Below are 15738 nucleotides of genomic sequence, written 5' to 3' on the forward strand. Positions count from 1 at the left end.
TGGTTCCAACGCATGTGCACCCAGGCATGTCTGTGTGTGGGCTGTGGATTTGCTCCTGGTGGTGGTGGGGTGTGACTGGGTTTCTCTCAGCCCCTCTTGCCACTGATCAGGCTGTCAGCTCTAGTGCCAGCCCGGGGGCAAACAGGGCCATCCCCCAACTTCCAACGCCCCACGCCATCTTGCTCCACTGCCAGCTCTTGGTCATGACAAGCGACCGTGATGGGGACGTTGTAAGAAAAAAGCCACACTCGGCTGTGCTAGCTGTTCGCCCTTGGCCAGCCGTGACAGCTCTGGGTGGGTGGGGCATGAGGGGGCCTCTCAGGAGCTCCAGAGTAGCAAGAGATCCAAAAGAACACCTCTGTGACAGGCAGAGTACTGGACGGTGTTTCAGGATCGTCGGCCCTGGGCTCTGACTCCTCTGAGCACTCCCCGCCTGACGTGGTGAAGGCTCAGCAGCTCAGGAGCCGGGGGATTTCCACGTGCGAGCAGCTTGGGGGTTCCAATCTGAACCCGGAGTCCCCGGGCTGGCAGTGCTGGCTGGAAGCCGGCCAACATGACTGGGAAGGGTTCTTGGGGCAGCCAAGGGCCTCTGCGGGTGTGTACGGCCATACCACCCTGAAGGCACCTGATCTCGGAAGCTTAGCAAGGTTAGGCCCATTTAGTACTTGGATGGGAGACCGCCTGGAAAAACCGGGCACTATAGGTTTTTTTTCTCTTTCATGTCTTTCTTTTCTAACTTCCTTTCTTCCCTTCTGTTTCTCTCTCTCTTCTTTCTATCTTTCTTTCTTTTCTTTCTCTCTTTTATCTTTCTTTCTTCTTTCTTTCCTTCTTTCTTTTCTTTCTTTCTTTCTCCTTTCCTTCTTTCTTTTCTTTCTTTCTTTCTCCTTTCCTTTCTTTCTTTCTTTTCTTTCTTTCTTTCTTTGTTTCTTTCTTGTTTCTTCTCTTCTTTCTTTCTTTCTATCCTTCTTTCTTTCTTTGCTTTCTTTCTCTCTTTCTTTATTTCGTCCTTCCTTCCTTCTATAATTCCTTCCTTCCTTCCTTTCTCTCTCTCTCTTTCTCTCTCTCTCTTTCTTTCTTTCTTTCTTTCTTTCTTTCTTTCTTTCTTTCTTTCTTTCTTCTTTCTTTCTTTCTTTCTTTCTTTCTTTCTTTCTTTCTTTCTTTCTTTCTTTCTTTCTTTCTTTCTTTCTTTCTTTCTTCCTTCCTTCTTCCTTCCTTCCTTCCTTCCTTCCTTCCTTCCTTCTTTTCTCTTCCAATGGACTCCACTCTGTCACCCAGGCTGGAGAGCAGTGGCACGATCTCAGCTCGCTGCAAGCTCCACCTGCTGGGTTCAAGCCATTCTCCTACCTCAGTCTCTCGAGCAGCTGGGACTACAGGCACCTGCCACCATGCCTGGCTCATGTTTTGTACCTTTAGTAGAGACGGGGTTTCACTGTGTAAGTCAGGCTTGTCTGGATCTCCTGACCTCGTGATCCACACGCCTTGGCCTCCCAAAGCGCTGGGATTACAGGCGTGATCCACCAGTCACGGCCTGCTGCAGGCTATTTTGGCTTTCCCCTCACTCCCTTCCTCGTACTATCACCATGCTTCCCAAATTCCTCTGACTCTGCTCTCCCTTTATCCATGGAATGCACCCATGGAACACCTTCTGGGGGTGTGCCAGCAAAGCACCACTGGGCAGCAGCATTCCACCACTTCCAGCTATTCGCCGCCCCACCAGGAGCCCGACTCCAGCCTGGGAGGGCAGGGGGCCAGAGCCAGAGGCACAGGCACGGGTGTTGTGAGAAAAAGGCCACACACCGCTGGGCCCCCTGTTCACCCTTGGCCAGCCCTGATAGGTCTGGTTGGGTGGGACAAGAGGGGGCCTTGCAGGAGCTCCTGAGCTGCCAAGGATCCAAAAGAATACGTCTGCAACAGGGCAGAGGACCGGACGGGATCCCAGGATCATTGGTCCTGGGCCCTGATGCCTCAGAGCACTCCTTGTTCAGAGTGGGCCGGACGTGGTGGAAGCTCGGCAGCTCGGGATCCAGGGGAAGGCTGTGGAGTGGCTCTGGGGTCCCGATACATGCCCGGAGGCCCTGGGCTGGCTGTGCTGCCTGGATGCCGGCGGGCATGGCTGGGCAGGGCTCTTGTGGCAGCCAGGTGCCTTTGCCAGTGTCTAAGGCCATACCACCCTGAACCAGCAAGATCTCATCTGGTCTCGGAAGATATGCAGGTTCGGGCCTGGTTAGTACTTGGATGGGAGACTGCCTGGGAATACTGGGTGCTGTGGGCTTTTTTGCTTTCTTTCTTGTCTTTCTTTCTTTTCTACCTTCCTTTATTTCCTTCTCTCTTTTCTTTCTTTCTTTCCTTTCTTCTCTCTTTCTTTCTTTCCTTCTTTCTTTTTTCCTTTTCTTTCTTTTTCTTTCTTTCTTCTTTCTCTCTATTTCTTTCTTTCCTTCCTTCTTTTCTCTCTTTCTTCTTCTCCCTCCTTTCTTCCTTCCTTCCCTCCCTCTCTCTTTCCTTCTTTCTTTCTTTTCTTTCTTTCTTCTTTCTCCCCTCCTTCCTTCCTTCCTTCCTTCCTTCCTTCCTTCCTTCCTTCCTTCCTTCCTTCCTTCCTTCCTTCCTTCCTTCCTTCCTTCCTTCCTTCCTTTCCTTTTCTTCCAGACGGAGTCTCGCTCTACCACCCAGGCCAGAGTGCAGTGGCATGATCTCGGCTCATTGCAAGCTCCGTCTCCCAGGTTCACACCATTCTCCTGCCTCGGCCTCCCGAGCAGCGGGGATTGCAGACGCTTGCACCCACCCCAGGCTCATGTTTTGTAGCTTTAGCAGAGATGGGGTTTCACCGTGTTAGCCAGGCTGGTCAGGATCTCGTCCTGCTGTAGTCTGTTGTGTTTCCCCCCCTCCCTCCTTTCCCCCTGCTGTCGCCATGCTTCCCAACCTCCCTGGACTCTGCTCCCACTTTATTGCCCGCCTATATCCCCTCTGCAGCTGAGGACGTCCTCTTGGTGATCCGCCCCAAAAGCAGAACCGGTCAGCAGCCTCCCACCGCATCCACCTCGCCGCCGCCAATCCAGGAGCCCAGGTCCATGCCGGGAGGGCAGGGGGCGGAACCATAAATGCGCAGGGGCATGTTCCCTATGGTTTGCACTGCCTTGCCGCTCCCAGAACGCCCAGGTGATTCAATGCACTCATCGGGCGCTGCTGCAACCTTCCAAACTGGAGGAAGGGGCAGGCAGGGGCAGCGGGTGCCACACACGCCAGTCAATATTTCTGCTCCGTAACACAGGAGCTGCTTTATGCGGGGGAAGAACATTGCTTTGCCACTCACCAGGAAAACAGTCCCTGTGCACCCAGATTCTATTGCCACCAACTTCGTGTAAACTCCAGTCCCGAGAACTTGCCAGAGACCCAGGCATTGGGCACTGTGGGCACGTCCAATGCCATGACTTCTGCCAAATGGTCTGGTGCACTCTGCAAATCTAGGGGTCCAACGCACTGCACCAGGAGCACAGGGAGGTGCCAATACAGGAAGGAGCCTACGAAACCCACCTCTAAAGCAAGCAATTAACCCAAGACCAAACCCATCTCAGCGCTCCATTGCTCCTCTTGCATGGACGGCCTGGTCACCCTGTTCTGGCCCAGACCATGGCCTCAACCCTAACCCAGCCTACTCAAAAGGGCCCTGCTTACCGGAGCAGGGTGCTCCCTCTCCAAAGCTCTATCATTCTCGCTTTCTAGCTTCCTCCACTTCTCTCCTCTGGGTTTGCCCCTGCAACTCGCGCTCCTTCTGTCGCCTTCCCTCTGTCTCTCTGTCTGTCTCCCTTTCTCCATTCCTCTCTCTTCCTCTGCCTCTCTGTCTGTCTCTTTCTCTCTCCCCCTCCCCTGTCTCTCTCGACTGATGTCTCTCTCTGTCCCTCAGTTTCAATCTCTCCATCCATCTCTTCCTTGCTCTCCTTCAAGCTGTTGGCATGTGCATGCATGTGTGTGTGTGCGTGTCTCTGCGTGTTTGCACGTGTGTGTGGGTTCCCGTGCATGAGCGCCCAGGTGGGTCTGTGTGTGTGGCTGTGGGTTTTCTCCTGATGGTGGTGGGGTGTGACTGGGTTTCTCTCAGCAACTCTCGCCGGGGATCAGGCTGCCGGCTCTAGTGCCAGCCTGGGGAAAAGCAGGGCCATTCACCAACTTCTATACCCCCACGCCTACTTGCCCACCGACCAGTTCTTGGTCAGGACAAGCGACCGTGGTGGGGGCATTGTGAGAAAAAAGCCACGTGGTTGGGCCGGCTGTTCACCCCTGCCCAGCCCTGATGGCTCTGAGTGGGTGGAGCAAGAGGCGGCCTCGCAGGAGCTCCTGAACGGCCTGGTATCCTAAAGAACATCTCCACGACAGGGCTGAGGATGGGATGGGGTCCCAGGATTCAGGGCCCTGGGCCCTGATGCCTCGGAGCACTCCCTGTTCTGAACGGGCTTGACGTGGTGGAAGCTCGGGAGCAGAGGGAAGGCCGCGGGCGAGTGGCTCAGGAGTCCCGATTCGATCCCAGCTACCCCGGGCTGGTGGTGCAGGCTGGAAGCCGGTGGGCATGGCTGGGCTGGGCTCTTGGGGCAGCCAGGTGCCTCTGCCAGTGTGTACAGCCATACCACCCTGAACATGCCCGTTCTTATCTGATCTCGGTAGCTAAGCAGGATTGGTCCTAGTTAGTACTGGGATGGGAGACCACCTGGAAATATAGGATGTTTTAGGCTTTTTTGCTTTCTTTCTTGTCTTTCTTTCTTTTCCGCCTTTCTTTCCTCCCTTCTCTCTCTCTGTTCTTTCTTTCTTTCTTTCTTTCTTTCTTTCTTTCTTTCTTTCTTTCTTTCTTTCTTTCTTTCTTTCTTTCTTTCTTTCTTTCTTTCTTTCTTTCTTTCTTTCTTTCTTTCTTTCTTTCTTTCTTTCTTTCTTTCTTTCTTTCTTTCTCTTCCAAACGGAGTATCGCTCTGTCACCCAGGCTGGCGTGTAGTGGCGTGATCTCAGCTCACTGCAAGCTCTGCATCCAGGGTTCATGCCATTCTCCTGCCTCAGCCTCCTGAGCAACTGGGACTATAGGTGTCCTCCACCACGCCCGGCTCATGTATTGTAGTATTAGTGGAGACAGTGCTTCACCATGTTAGCCAGGCTGGTCTGGATCTCCTGACCTCGTGATCCACCCGCATTGGCCTCCCAAAGTGCTAGGATTACAGGCGTGATCCACCGCATGCTGTAGGCTTTTGTGGCTTCCCCCCTCCTACCTTTCCCCCTACTATCGCCATGCTTCCCAGCCTCCCCTACTCTGCTCCCACTTTATTGCCTGCCTAAACCCCCGCCACAGTCGGGAACCTCCTTCTGGGGGTTCTGCCACCAAAGCACCACTGAGCAGCAGTATTCCATCGCTTCCACCTTGCCGCCGACCCGCCAGGAGCCCATACAGGTGCGGGTTCCCTGCCATTCACAGTGCCTTCCCACTACCGGAATACCCAAGTGATTCAGTCCACTCATCGTTCGCCACCTTCCTAATTGGGGGAAGGGGAGGGCAGGGGCAGTGGTTGCCACACACGCTAGCCAGGACCTCCGCTCCAGAACACAGGGCTGCTTTATCTGGGGGAAGGACATTGCCTCGCCATACACTGGGAAGCAGTCCCTGTGCACCCAGATTCCCATTGCCTCCAACTTCGTGTAAACTCCAGTCCCGAGGACACACCAGAGACCCAGGCCTCAGTCCCAGTGGGCACACCCAGTGACACATCTCCTGCTAATTGGGCGGGTGCAATCTGCAAATCAATGTGACCACCGCACCGCACCAAGAGCACTGGGAGGTGCCAACAAAGGAAGGAACCTATGAAACCCACCTCCAAAGGAAGCAATTAATCCAGGACAAAACCCATATCAGCACTCCGTAGCTCCTCTTGCATTGACTGCCTGTCCACCCTATTCTGGCCCAGTCCAAGCCCCTTCCAACATATCCCGGCCTGCTCAAAACGACCCTGCCTACCGGAGCAGGGTGTTCCCTCTCCAAGGCTCTACTGATTTCACTCTGTACCTCCCTGCACCTCTCTCTTCTGGGTTTGTCCCCGCACCTCGCGCTACTTCTGTCATCTTCCCTCTGTCTCTATGTCTCTCTCTCTTTCTCTGTCCCTCTCTCTCCGCCTCTCTGTCTGTCTCTTTCCCTCTCCACCTCCCCTATGTCTCTCTCGATCACTGTATCTCTCCCTCCCTTGGTTTCAATCTCTCCATCCATCTCTTCCTTAATCTCCTTAAAGCCGTTTGTGTGTGTGTGTACTTGTGTGTGTGCGTGTGTGTATGTGTGTGTGTGTGTTTGCGACGTGCTTGCGATTTCCCGTGTGTGTCTGTGTGTTTGGCTGTGGATTTGCTCCTGGTGGTGGTGGGGTGTGTCTGGGTTTCTCTCAGGCCCTCCTGCTGGAGATCAGGCTGCCAGTTATAGTGCCATCCCGGGGCAAAGCAGGGCCATACCCCAACCCCCAACCTCTTGCCCACCTGGCGCGTCTTCATCTTTACAAGCGACCGTGGTGGGGGTGTTGTGAGAAAAAGGCCATGTGCGGCTAGGTGGCTGTTTGACCTTGGCCAGCCGTGACGGCTCTGGCTGGGTGGGACACGATGGGGCCTGACAGGAGCTCCTGAGTGGCCAGGGATCCAAAAGAATAACTCCGTGACAGAGAGGAGGACCAGTCAGGGTCCCAGGATCGTGGGCCCTACGCCCTGATGCCTCAGAGCACTCCCTGTTCTGAGCAGACCCGACGTGGTGAAATCTCAGGAGCTCAGGAGCCAGAGGAAGGCCGTGGGTGAGGGGCTCTGGGTCCTGATATGATCCCCGTGGCCCCAGGCCAGCGTTGCCGGCTGGAAGACTTCGGGCATGGCTGGGCCAGGCTCTTGGGGCAGCCAGGCGCCTCTGCTGGCATCCACGGCCACACCACGCTGAACGTGATCTAGTCTGATCTCGGAAACTAAGCAGGGTCTGGAATGGTTAGTACTTGCATGGGAGACTATATGGGAATACCGGGTGCTGTAGGCTTTTTTGCTTTCTTTCTTGTCTTTCTTTCTTTTGTACCTTCTTTTCTTTCCTTCTCTCTCTCTCTTCTTTCTTTTTTCTTTTTTTCTTTCTCTCTTTCTCTTTCCTTCTTTCTTTCTTTCCTTCTTTCCTTCTTTTTTCTTTCTTTTCTTTCTCTTTCTTTCTTCTTTCTTTCCTTCTTTCTTTTCTTTTCTTTCTTTCATTTTCTTTCTTTCTTTCTTTCTTTCTTTCTTTCTTTCTTTCTTTCTTTCTTTCTTTCTTTCTTTCTTTCTTTCTTTCTTTCTTTCTTTCTTTCTTTCTTTCCTTCCTTCCTTCCTTCCTTCCTTCCTTTTTCTTTCTTTCTTTCTTTCTTTCTTTCTTTCTTTCTTTCTTTCTTTCTTTCTTTCTTTCTTTCTCTCTCTCTCTCTCTCTCTCTCTTTCTTTCTTTCTTTATTCCATTCTTTTCTTTCTCTCTTTCTTTCTCGGCTCATTTCAAGCTCCACCTCCTGGATTCCTGCCCTTCCCCCTCTTCAACCTCCTGAGTGGCTGGGACTAAAGGCGCCCATCCCCATGCCTGGTTAATTTTTTATTTTTAATAGATATTCTCCCACCTCGGCCTCCCAAAGTGCTGGGCTTACAGGCATGAGCCATTATACCTAACCATCAGTGTTTTGTATGTCTTCTCACATGACCCACCTTTCCAGCCTGTTCTAGCCCATCCCAAACACACTCCACCATATCCCAGCCTGCTGATAAGGGCCTTTAGCTGAGAAAGTCTCTCCCTCTTCACACCTTTATCGCTCTTGGTCTCTAGCTCTCTCACCCTCACTTTTTCTCTTCTTTCCCCTCCATCTCGTGGTTTTCTTGCCACCTTCTCTCTCTATCTCTCTGTCTGTGTCTCACAGTCCCCGTTCGATGTCTTTCTCATCTCTGTTTCTCTCCCTCCCTCCTTTTCTGTCTCTACATCTCCCTCTCACTTGCACTCCTTTAAGCTGTCTGTGGCTGTATTTTTCTGGGTTAGTGTTTTGCCCCGCACATGTACCTGTGAGTGTTCTTGTGTGGGGTGCGTTTGCTCATGGGGTTGGTGGGGGTGTGTCTGAGTGTGTCAGATCTTCTTTCCCAGAATCAGGCTGGTGGTTCTAGTGCCAGAGTGGGCAAAGAAGGGCCCCATGCCCTCTTGCCCAAGGGCCAGTTCTTCATTGTGGTAAATGAGGGTAGTGAGGGTGTTGTGAGAAAAATGTTCCATGTGGCTGGGCAGGCTATTTGCCCCTGGGATCGTGGGCACTGGGCACTGCTGTGTTGGAGCCCACCAAGTTTTGAGTGGTCCTGATATGCTGGAAGTTTGGGAGCATGGGAGCGAGGGGAAAGCTGCAGATGAGAAGCTCTGGGGTACCCAACTGAGTGCCTTGGCACGAGCTTGGCAATGATGGCTGAAATCAGGCAGGCATAACAGAGCCTGGCTCTTGGGGCAGTCAGATGCCTCTCCCAGTGTCTGGCATGCCACTCTGAAGGTGCCTGACATCCTCTGATCTTGGAGCTAACAGTGTCAGGCCTGGTTGGTACCTCAGAATACAGTGTTCTGTAGTTTTTTTTTTTTTTTTTTTTTTTTGCTTTTCAGCTCCCTCCCTTACCCCTATTGTGGCCATATTTCCCAACAGCTCCATGAGTCTGCTCCTGCTTTTGTGCTCACCTGTGCCCCTCCGCAACCTGGGACCTCCTCCTGGGAGTCTGCCACTGCGACACCACCAGGTAGAAACATTACATTGCATTTGCCACACCATTGCCCTACCAGGAGTCTGGCTCCAATTTGTTGTTTGCCTGTCCTGTCCTGACAGCTTTGGGTGGGTGGGGCGAAAGGGTGCCATGCAGGAGGGGTGGCAAGGGATCCAAATCAATACCTCAGCAGCAAGACTAGGACAAGAGGACATCCCAGAACCGTGGGCCCTGGGCCCTGGCACCTCAGAGCACAGCCTGTTCTGAGTGAGCCCAATGCAGTGGAAGCTCGGAAGCTCAAGAGCCAGGGGAAGGATGTGGGTGAGCAGTTCAGTGGTCTCTTATTTTAGTCCCACCACCCCAGTCTGGTGGTGACTGCTGGAACCAGGCAGGTGTGACTGGGCTGAGCTCTTGGGGCTGCCAGGCAACTCTGCTCGTGTCTATGGCCATACCACATTGAATGCGTCAGATTTCGTGTGATCTCAGAATCTAAGCAGGGTTGGGCCTGGTTAGTACTTGGATGGGAGACCACCTGGAACACTGGGTGCTCTAGGCTTGTGGTTTTTTTTTTTGGTTTCTTTGCTCCCTCCATTCTCCCTATCTTTCTCATGCTTCCCAACCGCTGCCTAACTTTGCTTTCCTTTTAAGCCCCCCTCATTGGCCCCTTCCAAAGCCCCGAACCTCCTCCTGGGAGCCTGCCCCTGCATTGCCAAAGGATAGCACCATCCCAGCACTTCTGTCTCAACACCATCCCTCCAGGAGCCAGGCTACTGCTGGGGCAGGTCAGAACTTGACAAGCAAATTTGCAGACCCATGTTATTTGCTGTCAGAGGTGTCTTCCCACTCCCAGAATGGCCAAGCAATTCAATTTACTAATCGAACACTGCTGCAGCAGTCTACGCCATGGGAAAGAGAGGGCAGGGGAAGTAGTTACCACACAGGCCAGCTTAGAAGCCTGGTCCACAACACAGAAGCTGCTCATCCGTGGAAAGGACATTGCTTGCCCACTCATGTGGATAACAGTCCATTTGCACCCATATTTCCATTGTTACTATGTGTAAACTGCAGTCCTGAGCACACAAGTGAGGTCCTGGCATGCTTGGGTACACTAGGTGCAGTAGGCTTTTTCCTCTGGCTTTCCCATTCCCTATTCACCCTATTTTCACCAAGTTTCCCACCACCCCCTGGGTGACCAAACCACAGATGGGGACCTTTTCCTGGGAGTCCGCCCTACCAGCACAGGCAGGCAGCAGCATTCCACCACTTCTGCTTCACTACTGCCCCACCAGGAGTCTGGCTCCAGCCTGGGCAGGCCAGAGCAATAACCCAAAGGCAGGGCCATATCCCAAAGGCACAGGTGCGTGTTTCCTGACATCTGGGGTGTCTTCCTTCTCTCGGAATGCCCACGCTATCCAATATATTCATAAGGAGTCACTGCCACAGTCTTAACTGGGAGAAAACACAGGCAGGAGCAGCGGGTTCCAAAGACACCAGACAATATCTCCACTCCAGAATGCAGGGTCTGCTCATCTGGGGGAGGAACATTGATCTCAGTCAACAGGAAAACTGTCCCTGTCCACCCAAATTACCACTGCCATCAATGAGTAAACTCCAGTCCCAAGGACATGAGAGCGACACAGCCCTCAGGCACCATGGGCAGGCTCAGAGCATGTTCTTGCCAGATGGGTGGGTAAACTCTGAAAACCTCAAGGCCCATGGTACTAACAGCATAGGTTGGAGTCAACTAATGAAGGACCCTACGAAACCTGCCCCCAAAACAACCAACCAATACAAGAAAAACACCTCTCAGGGCTTTGTCTTTCTGCATGGGCCACACAGCCACCATGTTCTGGGCCAGTCCAAGCATCCTCCACATTCTCCCAGCCTGTTCATTGGGTTCATGCCAACCAGAGCAGGGCACTACAAATTTAAGTCTCTTTAGGTCCCTCACCCTGACTATTTCTCTTCTTTCCCCTCAACTTCGCACTCTTTTTTCTGATTCGACACACTGCTTTTGTAGAATCTGCGATGGGATATGTGGAAGCCCATTGAGGTCTATGGTGAATTCCAAATATCCCCATATATAAACTAGAAAGAAGTTAAACCGTTGTTTTGATTCAGCCTGTTGGAAACACTCTTTTTGTAGAATCTGGGTAGGAACATTTGAGAGCACTTTGAGACCTATAGGGAAGAAGCAAATATCCTCAGATAAAACCAAAAAGAAGCTTTTTGTGAAACCACTTTGCCATGCATTGACCCATCTCACAGTGTTTGATTCAGCAGAGGGAAAATTCTCTTTGTGAGAATCTGACAAGAGAAAATTGGGCGGGAGTCCATGGGAACCTGCTGTTAAAAATCTAATATCAGCAGATAAAAACTAGATAGAAACTGTGAAACAGCTTTTGATGCTTGAATTCATCTCACAGAGTTAGAATTTTACTTTCTTTAAACAGGTTGGAAACATTTTTGTAGAATCTGCAAAGGGAAATTTGGAAGCCTATGGTGGCCTATAGTGAAAAACAGTATATCCCCTGATAAAAACTGGAAAGACGAAATCTGTGAGACTGCGTGGCAATATGTGTACCCATCTCACAAAATTAAACTTTTCTTTTGATTCAGCAGGTTGTAGAATCTTCCAAAGGATATTTGGGAGCCCACAGAGGCCTGTAGAAAATAACTACATATCCCCAGATAAAACTAGAGAGAACTGGTATGTAAAATCAATTTTCAATGTGTGGATTCATCTCACAAAGTTAACCACTTCTTTTGATTAAGCAGGTTTGAAACACTTTTTCTGTAAAATCTGTAAAGGGACATTTGGGAGCCCTTTGAGCCCTATAATGGAAAATCAAATATTCCCAGCTCATACTAGAAAGAATGTGTCTGTTAGACCCCTTTCAAAGTGCGGATTCATTTCACAGAGATAAAGTTTTCTTTAGATTAATAAGGCTGAAAACACTTTTTAGGAAAATCTATTAAGGTATATTTCGAATCCTTTCGGAGCCTATAGTGAAAAGCTGTGTATCCCCAGATAAAAATTAGAAAGAAGCTATCTCTGAAACCACTCTGCAATGTGTGGATTCATCTTAGCAGGTTGGAAACATTTTGTAGAAACTATGATGGGATATTTTGGAGTCCATAGAGGCCAAAGGGGGAAAAAAATCCAAAGAAGAAAACAAAAAAGAAGCTATCTGTTAAGCCTCTTCCCAATGTGTGGATTTATCTCACAGAATGAACTCAACATTTCTTTTGATTAAGCAGGTAGAAGACACTTTTTGTAGAATCTGTGAAGGTGCGGTTGGGAGCACAATGAGGTCAATAGTGAAAAATTGAATACCACAGGTAAAACTAGAAAGAATCTTATCTTTGAAACTGTTTTGCAATGTGTGGATTCACCATGACAGAATTAAACCTTTATTATAATTCAGCAGATTGGAGACACTGTTTCCGTAGAAAGTGCAGAGAGACATTTGGGAGCCCTATAGTGGAAAACTGAATAGCCACAGGTTAAAAAGTAGAAAGAGGCAGAAGTTATCTGTGAAATGGGTTTGTGATATGTGTCTTCATGTCACTGAGGCAAATCCTTCTTTGGATTCAGCAGGTTTTGAACACTTTTTGTACAATCCGCAAAATTATAAGGAAGTCCTTTGAGGTCTGCAGTGAAAAACTTAATATCTCCAGATTAAAAACTGGAAATAGGCAGGGTGCGGTGGCTCAAGCTTGTAATCCCAGCACTTTGGGAGGCTGAGATGGGTGTATCACGAGGTCAGGAGATCGAGACCATCCTGGCTAACACGGTGAAACTCCGTCTCTACTAAAAAATACAAAAAACTAGCCGGGCGAGGTGGCGGGTGCCTATAGTCACAGCTACACGGGAGGCTGAGGCAGGAGAATGGCATAAACCTGGGAGGCGGAGCTTGCAGTGAGCTGAGATCCGGCCACTACACTCCAGCCTGGGTGACAGAGCAAGACTCTGTCTCAAAAAAAAAAAAAAAACAAAACTAGAAATTATCTAGGAAACTGCTTTGCAATTTGTAAATTTATCTGAGTTCCACATTTCTTTAGATCCAGCATACTGAAAACACTTTTATTGTAGAATCTACTTAAGAATTTTTGGGAACATATTTTGTCTCCTAAGTAACGATTTTCCCAGGAATAAACCAGAAAGAAGTTATCTGTGACATGTAGATTCTTCTCAGAAAGCTAAACCATCCTTTTGATTAAGCATGTTTAAAATAGTCTTTTGGTAATATCTGCAAAGGAACACTTTTAACTGCATTGTTACTGATAGTGGAAAACAGAATATCCCCAGATAAAAGTTGGAAAGAAGCTGCTGTGAATAGTGCTGAATAAACATTCGTGTGTTATTGTGTTAATAGCAGAGTGATTTATAATGCTTTTGGTATATACCAAGTAATGGGATGGCCGGGTCAAGCGGGATTTCTAGTTGTAGATCCTTGAGGGATCACAAAGACTTGGAATCAACCCAATGTCCATCAGAGACAGACTATTAAGAAAATGTGGCATATATACACCATGGAATAATCTGCAGACATAAAAATTTATGAGTTTGTGTCCTTTGTAGGGACATGGATGCAGCTGGGAAATAGTATTGTCAGCAAACTACCACAAGAACAGAAAACCAAACGTTTCTTTTGATTCAGCAGTTTGGAAACACTGTTTTTGTATATTCTGTTTGGGAAAATTTGGGAGCCCCTTTGTGGACTACAGTGAAAAAGAGAACATCCTCATATGAAAGCTAGAAAGAAGCTATCCGTGAAACATTTTGCAATGTGTGGCTTCATCTCACAGAGTTGAAACTTAGTTTTCAATTCTTCCTGTGGGAAACACTCTTTTTGTAGAATCTCCAAAGAGACATTTTGGAGCACCTTGAGGCTTAGAGTGAAAATGGAAAAGGCCCAGATAAAAACTAGAAAGAAGCAGTCTGTGAAATCACGTTAAGTCACGTGGATTTATTTCACAGAGTTAAAACTTTCCTTTGATTCAGTGTGTTAGAAACACTGTTTTTTTTGAGTCTGTGAAGGGATATTTGGGAGCCCCTTCAACCCTATGGAGGAAAACAGTATATCTGCAGACAGGAACCACAAAGAAGCTATCTGTGAAACTATATTACAACATGTTGATTCAGCTCACGGAGTTCAATCTTTATTTTTATTCAACACTTTGGAAACATCTTTTTTGTAGGATCTGAGAAAAGATATTTGGGAGTCCCCTAGGGTCTGTAGTGGAAAATTAAATATCCCCCAATAAAAACTAGAAAGAAACTATCTAGAAGGCTGCATTGCTGTTATTGGCTTCATGTCACAGGGTAAAATCCTTCTTTTGGTTCAGCAAGTTGGCAACACTCTTTTTCTAGAATCTGCGTAAAACACTTTAGAACCCATTGAGACCTATAGAGAAAATTCGAATATCCTCACATTAACAACTAAAAAGACTCTACCTTAAAAACCATTTTCAAAGGTGAGGATTCATCTCACAGAGTTAAACAGATTTTTTTTTAATTATCAGGTTTGGAGTACCGTTTTGGAGACTCTATGGAGACATAATTTGAAGTCCATTGAGGCCTATACTGAAAATATTTTATCCCCAGATAAAACCAGAAAGAAGCTATCTGTGAAACTGAAACTCCTTTGAAATTTGTGGGTTATTCACACAGTTAAATATTTCTTTTGATTCAGCATTTTGGAAACACTGTTTTTGTGCAATTTGCGGAGGGACATTTTGGAGCCAATTGAGGCATGCAGTTAAAAACGACGTATTCCCCGAGAATACTAGAAAGAAAATATCTGTGAAACCACTTTGCAATGTGTTGATTCCCCTCACAGAGTTCAACATCTCTTTTGATTCAGCAGGCTGAAAACCCTCTTTTTATTGAAGCTGTGAAGTGATATTTTGCAGTGAATTGACATCTATAGTGAAGAATATAGTATCCACAGATAAGAACTACAAACAAGCTCTTTGAGAAAATATTTGTGATGTCTGTATTCATCTCCCAGTGATAAACCTATCTTTTTTTTCAGCAGGTTGGAAACACTCATTTTGGAGAATCTGTGAGGGGACATTTCGAAGCCCTTTGGTGCCTATAGTGCAAAAACAAATATACCAGATGAAAGTAGAAAGAAACTATTTGTGAAAATGCTTTGCCATTTTTGGATTTATCTCACAGAGTTAAACTTTTTTTAACTTCAGCAGTTGGAAACACTTTTTGTAGAATCTGCAAAGGGGCATTTGGGAGTTTATTAAGGCATTTAGTGAAAAACCGAATGTCCCCACATAAAAGTTAAAGAATCTGTGGAACCAGTTTGCAATTTGTGGATTCATCTTACAGAGTTAAACCTTTTTATTGTTTCAGTAGGTTGGTAACACTGTTTTTGTAGAATCTGTGAAGGGGCATTTGGAGTACTTTGAGGCCTAAGGGAAAACAGTATAACCCATGATAAAATCTAGAAAGAAAAAAAAATCTGTGAAACCACTTTGGAATATGTGGATTGATGTCACAGACTTAAATGTTTCCTTTGATTCAGCAGGGTGGAAACACAGTTTGGAAGGCATATTTGGGAGCACCATTAGGTCTATAGGAAAAAAATTCCCCATATAAAATCTAGAAAAAAATCTATCTGTGAAACCTCTTTGCAAACTGTGCATGCATTTCACAGAGTTCAAACTTTCTTTTGTTTCAGCAGATTGTTAACGATATTTTTGAATAACCTGTGAAGGGATAATTGGGAACCCAATGAGGCTTATATTGAAATTCGAAATAACCTCAGATAAACACTAGGAAAAACCAATTTGTGAAACTCATTTGTGATATGTGTGATCATCTGACAGAGATAAGCTTTTCTTTTGATTATGCAGGTTGGAATCATCTTTTTGTGGAATGTGTGAAGAGACATTTTGGAACCCCTTGAGACCTATAGTGAAAAACGGAATATCCTCAGACAAAAACTGTAAAGAAGCTATCAGTGAAACCGCATTGTGATGTGTGGATTCTTCTAACAGAGTTAAACTTT

At 47.8% G+C, this 15738-nt stretch overlaps 3 pseudogenes; all 3 read left to right on the plus strand.

The window, feature by feature from the left end:
- Positions 1–2153: 2153 nt before the first annotated feature.
- On the plus strand, positions 2154–2272 carry LOC112423250 (5S ribosomal RNA; annotated as a pseudogene).
- Positions 2273–4599: 2327 nt separating this feature from the next.
- On the plus strand, positions 4600–4718 carry LOC112423242 (5S ribosomal RNA; annotated as a pseudogene).
- Positions 4719–9145: 4427 nt separating this feature from the next.
- Positions 9146–9263, plus strand: LOC112423244 (5S ribosomal RNA; annotated as a pseudogene).
- The last annotated feature ends 6475 nt before the right edge of the window (positions 9264–15738 follow it).

This window comes from Macaca nemestrina, chromosome 1, assembly GCF_043159975.1.
Source record: "Macaca nemestrina isolate mMacNem1 chromosome 1, mMacNem.hap1, whole genome shotgun sequence".
In the NCBI taxonomy this organism is placed as follows: Eukaryota; Metazoa; Chordata; class Mammalia; order Primates; family Cercopithecidae; genus Macaca; species Macaca nemestrina.